This window comes from Dendroctonus ponderosae, unplaced genomic scaffold (assembly GCF_020466585.1).
Source record: "Dendroctonus ponderosae isolate FM_Combo_2020 unplaced genomic scaffold, Dpon_F_20191213v2 Dpon_F_20191213_4, whole genome shotgun sequence".
Taxonomy (NCBI): domain Eukaryota; kingdom Metazoa; phylum Arthropoda; class Insecta; order Coleoptera; family Curculionidae; genus Dendroctonus; species Dendroctonus ponderosae.
Genome location: NW_026018611.1, coordinates 4,020,725 through 4,032,301, shown reverse-complemented (window position 1 = coordinate 4,032,301; position 11,577 = coordinate 4,020,725). Strand labels below are relative to the sequence as shown.

Here is an 11,577-nt window from a genome sequence, read left to right as displayed (position 1 = left end):
TTGTGCGCATTCTTTAATAAGTTTCTTCATCTACATTAATTATATCATTGCAAGATGGTTGATTTTCTTGGAAATTCGGTCTGGGCAGTGGTGAAGAAAAAGAAAAACTTTTTTAGCTACCAAGCTTTTGGCAATTTATAGTCACCTTTGTCAGGGTGCTAATTGTTTGTCCATAAGAACGATGGGAACCCTCCAGAATATTCTATCATTTTTTTGTACAGCTTGGTGAAATATTTAATCTTTCAGTCACATGGTTTGGTGGATGAATGGAATGGAAAACAATTATATTATGGAATCAATATCTATTTAGATTTATAAAAAATCCTTTTTGAATTATTACCAATAAATATTTATCTATCTATCTATGAATAGATTAACGTTGCTGCTTGATTAACAAAATACATACAAATTGCCCATTTACCTACCAGCTTTAAAAAATCGATGCTTTTTAGACTCTTCCGCATTTTCATTTAATCTCATTTATTTTCCTGACTGCGTCGATTTGTTATGATATTCTTATCTTTCCTGAGTTTCAGTCAAAGTGTGAAGTAAAAATTTTGAACACCGTTTATTTCATTACGTTTCGGCGAGACAACAGCGCCATCATGAGATTTTAAATTTACACAAACTCATGGTAAAAATCAACGTTCTTTTAGGTCTTTGCCTTCTTGAAACCTTAAATTTGTCTCTTTTTCGTATTGTTGTTTTTGTTGTTCAAAGAATGCTTTTAAATCGTTTTGGTTGTATTTATTGTTTAAGGATTTATCTGTGTTTATAATTTTTTTATTGATATCGTTGATTTTGGGAAAACAATCACTTAGCACTATATTTAAAACTTGCATATAAAAAATATTTAGTACCTTCAAATAATTTTCATTACTCCGCTCTCTCCTAAAATTAAAATTTCTCCTCCTCACCTGAATGAATTTTGGTACAAGTCTTAAGTTCTTGCATCTAGTCAAAACACATTTTCAGTTCAAAACGTTGATTTTTACCAATCATGAGTTTGTGTAAATTTTAAATCTGATGATGGCGCTGTTGTCTCGCCGAAACGTAATGAAATAAACGATGTTCAAAATTTTTACTTCACACTTTGACTGATACCCAGGAAAGATAAGAATATCATGTTCATTTAATAAAAAGATCTGCTCGGCAGAAAGATGAACGTGAACTTCTAAATTAATGAGAAAATGTGTTGATTGAAGTTGATTTCCAGTTATGGTTTTATAAGACCAGAATTAAAAGAACTTTTGGAGAACAAGCGCAGGTGAGCGATTTTCCAACTTTTAAATTTTTGAATCCCAAAAGTTAAATTATATTTTTTCTTTCCTGGCTTTCAGTCAAAATGTGCAATAAAAATGTTCATATCGTTTATTTCATATAACGTTTCGAAATATTTTTATTTCACATTTGACTGAAACCAGGAAAGAAAAAATATAATAACAATTACACGCAGTCAGGAAAATAAAGCGAAAATTAAATTTGCATCATTCATAAATCGACCATTTTTCCAGCTCGTAAATTTTGCACTCATTTTTGAATTTTTCTTCGAACGAAGGTCGACCGCTTATAAACGAGTTCTAAAGAAGTCTATAAGAACCTGAATAGTAAAGTCAATAAGAAGCTGCTAAATTTGCAATAGAAGTGAAAATCGAAGAAAACATACTTTATTGACCAGAGACTGTGGTGATTGAAGTTGATCTTCAGTTATGGTTTCATAAGACAACAATTAGAATAACTTTTGGTGGTAAAAATGCTAAGGGATTTTCCCACTTTTGGATTTTTCAAAAGGGATAATTAAGTTTCCATCATAAATCAACCATTTTTCCAAACGCATTTTTTTTAACCGCTTATAAAGACGTTGTAGAAGAAGACAATAAGAACCCGATTAGTAAAGATAATAAGAAGCTGCTCAAATTGTCCATATGAGTGAAACTCGAAGAAAACATACTTTATTGATAGAAAGTGTGGAGATTGAAGTTGATCTCAAGTCGTGGCTTGATACAACAAGAATAAAAATGACTCTTGGAGAACAAGCCCTAGTAAGTCCTCCTTTTGGACGTTTGAAAGCAAAAATGAAAGTTTCTATATCCATCAATCGATCATTTTTCCAGCTCAAGTAAAATTGCAATAATTTTTGTATTTTTTATTGCAGATAAGTTGACAACTTTTACAGAAATTCTTGGTAGAAAAAGGCGATAAAAATCCGCAAAGTGAAGACTCCATGCCCCCATGCACTCGTGCTTCTTCATGCCATGATATTCACTGCAATTTATTTTGCGACTTTCATTTGCTAGCTTTTCCATTCTATTCCAATTTAGAAAAATCTTATTGCATATAAAAGGTAGTTAGATTCTTTCACTATATACATTTACTGCCAGGTTTCTCGAATCTATGCGAAACTTTCTGCTGTCTAAAATCTAATCAATAATCAATAAGCATGAATGCGGTTTAAACATTTCCAAAAGTTAAACTTTCAGTACATTAACTGATCGACATCGTCGCTGCCCCGTTCAATTTTACCCAATATTTAAAGCGAAAAGGTTTCGGCTACCACACAAGTAAATAATTGCCGTAATCAACTTGTTCAAAATGCATGATCATTTTAGACATTTATTTTACACTCTTTACTGTTCAGTTTAAAGACGCTAATACCCTAAGTGGCGCAAACACTTATTTACATCGTCCCTTCTTGTGCTTATCGGTGTTCGTACTTTCGATAATGGAAATAAAAGAGGGTGATTTTTTAAATTGTCATTTCGAAAGCAGGGAGTAAATATTAAATAGCTCGACTTAATGTTGCTTATACATCTTTACTACATTGGGCATTTTGGATTTAAGCAGAAGATTGATGGAATTAAAAAATTGAGCAAGTGGGTTTTACGTGGATTGCGCGGCCATAGTTGGAAGCTGATGATTTTTTCGCGTTTTTGGGCCCTTCTGCAAAATACAGTCTGCAGTATAAGCAACCCGATATTTAAGTATGTTAATGTACCAAACCGTCATTTGTGGATTAGAATAAAAAAGCTTTTTCTCAAATTTATGATACTTTTTTTGCAAATATCTAAGTTGTTTGTGTCTGTAGACAACACCTCCAATTTTGAACCCTTGAACTCCTCCTTGTTAATACAACAAATGATCTCATTTACAACACGATTATATTAAAAAGACCTGTTTATCAGCTTTTCGCTGGCTGGCCAAGTCAAATTTAAGCTATTATCGAGAATGTCTTCCTGTTTATTCCAGAAGAGGTCCAGGTCAGTCCAGATCGAACAATAAGTTTTCGCGTTGCAATCGACGACCTCCAGTTAACCGACCAAACCTATCGAATTTCTTGCTTTTACGACCCAATTATTTCGAAAGACATTTCCGATTTATTCATGTTTCTGATCCAGTTCGATATTTCGTTGCCGGAAAATAACAAGCTTTGTCCAGAAATGTCTCCTTTCAAGCGCCATGATTTCCCGGCGAAATGATTTGAAATAAAGTCCGCTAATAAACGTCCATTTTTAGTCCGAGATTTACAAAAGTTCGCAAAAATCAGCATTTGGTGGCAGACACAAGGGTTGTTTAGGAGTTGTAAAAGTTTCAAGATTCAATTTTTTAAAGCAGCGGGGGCACCGCCCGTTTACCAAGGCCGTAAAAATTAAAATTTAATTTATTGACATGAAATTTTTCGAATAGGCAGTCTTAAGTGTGATCTAGAAGTTGTGAAAGTTTCATGTTGCCAGTTGTGGTCAATTGGAAGTTTTTGAGCAGCGAAGGCACTTGGGAAGAAGCGTTGATTTCTAGTCCTTTATTTACCAAGTCGCCAAAAATTAGGAGTTTATGGCTTCTCAACGAAATTTTCAGCACAAAAAGCCGTTGAAGTTCTTTCTAGTAGGAGTGAAAGTTTGAAGTTTTCCTTTGTATTCGATTGGAAGTTACATATTGTTTAAGAAGCGAGAGAACTTGAGTGTATGTGTTTATTTCTAGCCCAAGACTTACCAAGTCGCCAAACATCTGCAGTTAACGGCTTTTCTCTGAAATTCTCACCATGTATAGATGCTAGTATTGTCTAGACGTGGTGCAAGTTTGAAGTTTGCCTATTTATTTGGTTGGAAGTTATGAATTTTTGAATATCAGGAGCATTTGGGAGGAAACGCTCATTTCTAGTCCAAGATTTACTAAGCCACTAAAATTCAGAATTTGTAAGGATTTATGGGAAATTTTCATCATGCTCGGATATAAATGTTTTCTAAAACAGGGGACAGTTTGAAGTTTTCGCTTGAACTCGTTTGGAAGTTACAAATTTTTTACACAGCAGAGACACTGGGGAGGAAGCTTTCAATTTTAGTCCAATATTTTACAAGTCGCCAAAAATCAGGAGTTGATGGCATTTGCGCGAAATTTTCAGCATGTGCAGACAGAAGCGTTATAAAAAGTGGTGAAAGTTTGACGTTTCTCCTCGTACACGATTAGAAGATACAACATTTTTAAATAGCGGGGACACTGGAGACGAAATGTTTATGTTTAGTGCAATATTTTTCAAGTCGCCAAAAATCAGGAGTTAATAGCATTTGCGCGAAATTTTCAGCATCTGCAGACAGAAGCATTTTATAAAAGTGGTAAAAGTTTGAAGTTTCTCCTCGAACACGACTGAAAGTTACAATATTTTTAAATAGCGGGGACACTAGAGAGGAAACTTTCATTTTTACTGCAATATTTTTCAAGTCGCCAAAAATCAGGCGTTGATGGCATTTGTGCGAAATTTTCAGCATGTGCAGACACAAGCAGTTTCTAGAAGTAGTGAAAGCTTGAAGTTTTCCCTTGTAAACAACGAGGGCTCGATGATGAAATGAAATCATTACATTTTTGCAGACAAAAGTGTGAAACCTGGCCTGAATCTTCAGACATGTTAATGGCTAAAATGCAGACAGTGGAAATCGTAAAAGACCTTTAACATTTGTTAACAGACACCGGGCGAGTTTGAAGCAATAAACTGTAAAATGTATATTGAGGTCTGAATGGAAAAAAATCGACACCCTTTCGTAATTCCCGTATCTCTAATGCTGCAGATAAAAGTTTCAAATAAAACGCGTACTCGGTAAATTGGCTTGATGGCCTTCCATCGACATAAAAAAGGCAAGACTTGACTCGTTGATGTCAGTTTAAGTGCAGAACGAACCGTTTTCAGTCAAGCAGAAATTTGTGATCGTTGATGGGGATAAAAATTACAAAGTTTTAATGAAATTTTCTAGCCACTGATTTTTCGCTTCGAGTCGAAACCTTTCTTACAGCGCCCGATAGAAAATTTGACTAGCTGGGAAATTATTTGACTTTGAAATTGAAATTTTTATAGCGGGATTTACACACCATGGCGATATTCTAATGATTTCACTTTAAATGGTCTCCAGATGTTCATTCAGAGGTCACAATTTTTAACATAGATAGTGAGCAAATTATTCCACTCGCAAATTTTTTTACTAAAATGAGCTCAGATGTTCGAACTATGAGCGATGGAAATTTCGGTTTCGGAAAGAGGTTGCAACAAGAAAATAATGAACCTAGCGGAAGCACTAAAAGGAAAAATGTAGAGCTGCAGGATGAAGACAGCAAATGTAACAAGTGAAATTCAGAGACAAATTGATTCGCCATTCGAATGAGTTAAAAACTTAGCTTTGCTTTAAGGCCCCAAAAAAGCACACAAGTATTTATTCACTACGAATTATTTCACTTGGTCAATTAACTATGGCCTGATTAATTTGCTAAGTTATTCGCAAAAACGCTTGCGCCTTATCGCAACTACCACTTAAAGAATAGGTAATTTCCTTAGGAAAATACCTCGTTTTTTGCAATGTTATTCACACCAAACTGAAACCAAATTAAGTTCAACGTCTATTACCGATGTATAATGTGAACAGCACCGTTACTCAACCTGTCCAAACAATATCTTAATCCGAATCCGAACCCGCCCGATACAAAAACGAAACTTCTTGAAAAGATAATTAGTCATTTTAATTACAAAATTACGCCCCTTTCACTTTTCGCGTGAGGTAGGAATTTATAATCACCGCCCCGAGGTGCGGGACTTTGAGAGAGGCCCCGATCATTAACATGGGACTTAAAAGGGTTTATGACATATGGGTTACCTAAATAATCTGTTGCCTAACAAAATTAAAGGGCAATGCCGAGTAAAAACTTGAATTAACTTGGAGGATTTAGGTCGGATCTATTTTTGCGCCACGTAAAACTTGCGGAGGATAATTCGGAAAAGGGCTCGCGCAAGAAACGGGAACGGAAACTTGTACATGCCAAGTCCGTCATTAATCTGACGAGAAAACTGGAAACTTGCTTATTAATAATTCGGCACAGCTATATGTTATGTGGAAACAAATTCTCGCTCTGAAGAAGTAATTTGGGAAATTACAATGCGTTCCACAACCAGAGCTCTAATCAAAAACTGTTCAAAAAATCGGTAGCTCATGGGAGTATCCCCGGAATACTCATATATTTTTTTAAAACTCCCCAGCACGTAAGTTTATTGAAGAGACTTTCCAACTTTCGGTGGCAAAATTAATCCCTTATTTACAACCCGTCAGTCGTTCAGTTGCTTCCGTGTGAGATCATGCGTCTCTGGAGTTGAGCTTTTGGAAAAATTATGTGCAATTCAGTCATTTCCAGGTGCCGTGTATATTTTCATTATCACTTTATACTTAAATTGGGAAATTCCGTTTATATAATCCCCAATTTCAACTAGTAAATTAACTTATTATCTCATCTAGTCATCTACTTACTATCACATGGTTTCGATTCGAAAATGTGTATTTATTCAGCTCAAAAGAGCCTTTACGCAGTTTCACCCTGAGGGCGGTTGAGTTCATTCTAGAGGAAAAACTAGGCATGTTGCAAAGTGAACAAAAACATTGGATGCTGTGTAATTCAGCTTAGCTCTTTCTGGGTTAATTCTATTATGTAATCCACAAATGCGCCTACAGGGTGAACGAGACCTTAACGACGAAAGTTTTGGAAACTTAGCAGGAAAGCATTCGAAAATGTTTTGCTAAGTGGGTTTTCAGCAGTGCCGGTGTGTTTGTAGGTTCGTTGAATGCATAGTTTGCGTTTTGAGTGCTCGAACTGCTGTTGACAAAACTAACTTGCGTGTGTATTCATTATTTTGAATAATCTGCTTCCAGGCATCATGCTTCAATCTAACTTTACGGTTTTGTGTGCATTTTCTTTCGCAAGGCAGCCCAAAATTGCCGTTGAAATCAATATGAAAGAAGGGTGCCAATAGTTATTCCACGTACTGTAGAAGAGGACGCTTTTCATATATTTAGGCCCCCCATAACTCAGTTGCGCTTTCACTTGCGGGTTTAACTTTTTCACATTTTTATGTTTCTAGATCTTATTCTTCTGTCGTTTTATTGGGAGAATCTGTGTTTTTAGCTACGGAGTATCATTTAGGGCGTCAAAATGCATCAAGTTTACAAATAATGTATCAAAGAGTTTTTCGTTGTCGGAAAATTCTAAACAAAACATTTTTTTTTCGCGGTTTGAGCGGACAAATAATTTTTGGAATAAGAAAAATGTATTGCTTTCGGCGCGACTTGAACAACAGTACAACAGTTCAAGTCCCGCCAAAAGTAGGACATTTTTCTTATTCAAAAAATTATTTGTCCGCTGCCGCGCTTAACAGTTTTTAGGCAAGGAATTTGGCATTTGTTCTATTTTTAACTCAATATAGAAAAAGTTTGAAGTAACAAAGCAAAGATTAGAAAACTGTTTTCTCTATTAAAATGGCGGTTCTATAAACAAAGCAATTTAAAAATCTTGAAAACTGTTTTTAAAATAGCAAGCTTTTGACTGCAAACCATTTTTTGATTTTATTAAATCAGTCTAATAAACCTTGAGTTTTCCTCTGTTGCATAATCGAAGTATCCCGGAAAGCGGCCACCCGAAATAGATAAAATTTTGCACACTGAGGAATGAATTTACGCTTCATTCTATGAATCATTCTCAAGTCTCTAATCTTTCTCAAGTGGATAAAAATATGTTGTTTACTGGATTGCTACAAACTTTATGCAATTTTGAAGTCCTGAATACTTCTCAATGGCACTTTTCTCTAAAGTTGGAGTTTTTCAGGAAATATTTGTAAAAATCATTTGTTCAATGAAATTACTCTATGGAAGAAAAAGGGGCGTTTTAATGTTTTTTTGAGGTCAATGTATATGCAGATTTGGAGTATTTGTGGTCGTGAAAGTTTTAGGATCAAATTTATCTTGCGTTCTTCTGTCTGTTTTTAGCATTGTTTTTCTATTCATCTCCTAACATTGATTAATTGCAAATTATTTGAGTACGACTCTTATGGCGTCTCTAAACGCCGTTTAGAAAAAACTTCGAAATCTCTAAACCTTCTGTTTGGGTTGTTAATCTTGATAATGCTTTCTTAGATATTCTTCAAAGTAGACTCAATCAAACACTATCACCCAAAAAAATAATTTGACATGGAAAACGTTTTTCCCTTCCATTTAAATTTCCGATGGATTTAAGTGGATATCCGCTGAATGATGTACTGGTGAATGTTTGCACAAAAATTGGAGAAAAATTTACAAAACATAATGGATGAAATCAACATGAAAAGCGGGCAACGATCGGAACTTCGTGGCACACTAGTTGCACCCTTGAATAATTCAAATTACGTGTGCCATCTTGAATGGGATCACTCTATATAAGAGAGGAGAACTTTGCCTTAATACACGTATTTTATTAGATAGCTTCAATTTAACTCCCTTCAGAGATATAATATATTAACGCGTGCTGTGCTGAATACGAATAAACAGGCTCCGTCTATTTTGTAGCATACATCAGGCCCTCATCCCCCCACATAACCCTGCGAATGTAGAGTTTCCGATGGGATAATTATGTAACCATAATAATGGAACCGGCTGTGAATCGCTATCATGTTATTCAGATGTGCCACAACGTCTTGGTGTTATCCATTTCACTATTAATCTAATACGAAAGGCATGCGGAAACATTGAAAACATTTTTAAAAACACTTGAATGTACACTGGTGTAGACGTTGGATTGCGTTTGCTACAACCACTATATCATCCGCATATCTAATCATAGCATTATCCCAAGGTGTGCCATTCTTCGGATATACACTGTTTTACTCTCTGTTGTTTTTCACTGCTTGCTTCTACCGCTTAGTTCCAGTATGTATTTTTAATTACTTCGAAACCTCAGTCCTCTGTATTCTGAGCATTTACTTTTGCGTGGTTGTAATGAATATCAGATGAGTAAAATAGATCAGGTAATCAAAAATAATAATTTTAATATCCAGTCTTAATCACGTTATCTCTCTTCAACCGACGAAAGCCTTGTAAACAGCTGAACGGACGCTGAAATTGCTTCTAAAGCCTCTTTAACAAAGTTGAATTAAAAAAGTTTCGGTTCTAATCTCCGTTTAATCAGATTATATTGTTTTATTATAGAAGTTGCTTGGCCCTAAAGGGTCTACTTAGGTCGGACGGGCACACTTCAAAATTTATTTGCTTATCTTCTTTTCGCATTCAGTATTATGTCGTAGAACTTCTGGCAGTTTGCTAAACTAACAGATTTAAGACATAGCATATGGAGAGCGAAAGTTTCAGGTGGCGTGCGAGTTTTCTAGCATTTACATTTTCAATCAGTTAAAACATATTACAACACCTGCTGTGTTTTAGACAAATTCGAGCACGTTTGCTGCCAGGATAAAGAACTTGTTTTGCACTATTTGAATACGATGGATTTGGAAAGTGGATGCAACCATTATTCTTCGACATTTCAACAAAAGTCGAAAATTAAATCAAACAGGGAAAGTTCAAGTTACTGCAGAGCAAAAATATGTTGCATAATTACTTATACATTTACTACACAATAGCCGTTTGACCACAGGATCATATCTGGTCACGTTGAGTTAGAAAGCTGCTTAACCTTTACGAATAAACACGCGATACTACTCTACTACTCAATAGTGCGGTGGCGCTGGACTAAATGCAGCGAAATGTGTGCTTAAATCACGGCTTTGCTTCAGCAAGACCAGGGGGAAGCGGAGTGTGGCGCGGGCGTTTGAAAGAGCGCATAGAGCTCGATCGTGCGGTCAGAATTAAATAATAATTCAGCTGCAGCGCGCTTCGGTAAATTGTTCTACTGTTTTGCTTTACTTGAGTGGTTTGCATGATTGATTACAATGCGGATACCACGCGACTAAAGTTCCTCTTTCAATTGATTCCTTGATTTAATCTTTGCTGTGGAAAACTTTGGCGATTTATTTGTAATAAAATGAATGCGGATTTTTTGTTGCAGTCTTCAAGGAATAAAACATTTCATAAATTGTCTAGGCGAATAATAACTTCGACAACCCAAATACTTCATTACTGTCTTCGGCGCTCTATTATTACATGGAAACTTTCGGGCCCGACGACAGTTACTTTATGACTTGGCAACATAATAGATAGGTAATTTTTTATAGTCCTTTATGTAAATTGCTGGTTCCGATCGGCAGATAATGACAAAGATCCCCGGGTTAGCTGCTGGTTGATTTGTGTCCCTGTGCGGATATTGAAAGATGATCCTGTCAACCAGTTGATTAATGTGATAGTTAGTGCCATCTATTTGAACGACGGTCTCCAACTTATCTTGCCATTAGAATAGTTCTGTAAGAATGAGATAACGTTACTCTATTCGGTTTACTTTAGAACGATAAATGCGGCAGTAGCCTATAGAAGGTCTGAATTTTCGGATCTTGGCATCAACTTTCTCTGAATGGTTTAAGGCGGTTTATCATTCATCTCCGTTACTTTGAATCGTGTGGGGTGGAAAGGCAGATAGTTTGTTTAATTTATTAATAATACCGACACCTTTTCATAAAAGGCAGATGGGTTAGGAGCGTTTTGTGCCGCCAAACCTCTGCCGCTTTGGACAAGTAGAAAACTGTCGAGGGAAGTCTTCAATTTACTACTTATCATCTTGTATAAGCATAAGGAGACTACAAAAAAAGGAAAACATTTTTGCTTTCGTCAACATTTCTCATTTTTTCAACAATAAGGCCAGTAGTTGCCCCGTGATTTTACTTCTTTGCCCTGAACTCTTCGTTGTTGTCCCTTCCTCTTGTTCAATTTCTTTGAAAACTTGAAGTCTTCAGATCATCCGGTTTTGTTCTCATTCAATAGCTCGTTGTTTTAAGCTTTCCTTGTTGGAGAACTCATGAAACTTTTTGTATAGAACCAGACGCATTTTGAGCAGTTTGAATTTTATAGCTTTTTTTATGGTAAAAATCATCAGATTACTTGATGTGTTCAACGAGCAGCAATTAGAATCTCTATTTCTTGTTGCCTCCTTTCTTGTTGTTTGGCTGGTATTTCCATATTGATCTGATTTTCAGTTGAAGAGCTTCTCTTTGTCATTTCCACGACGAAGGTAATTTTCCCCATAATTGGAGTTAAAACTAATCGAAAAAATCCAGGAGCAAACCTTTCTTGAGTGCTATTTCTAACGCGTGACCCCATTTTCTTTACCAATTTTAATCCAGGCTTACAATTGGTCAGGGCC

General features: G+C 35.7%; 1 long non-coding RNA gene across 1 annotated transcript in view; it reads right to left on the bottom strand.

Annotated features, from left to right (window-relative positions):
• Window positions 1-7,900, bottom strand: part of LOC125504158 — a 21,153-nt gene extending 13,253 nt beyond the window's left edge. Inside the window, exons 1-2 of the long non-coding RNA XR_007281317.1 lie at window positions 7,888-7,900; window positions 4,637-4,638 (exon numbers count right to left, since the gene is read on the bottom strand). This is a non-coding gene — a long non-coding RNA (uncharacterized LOC125504158). The remainder of the gene's footprint in view (window positions 1-4,636; window positions 4,639-7,887) is intronic.
• Between the last annotated feature and the right edge of the window lie 3,677 nt (window positions 7,901-11,577).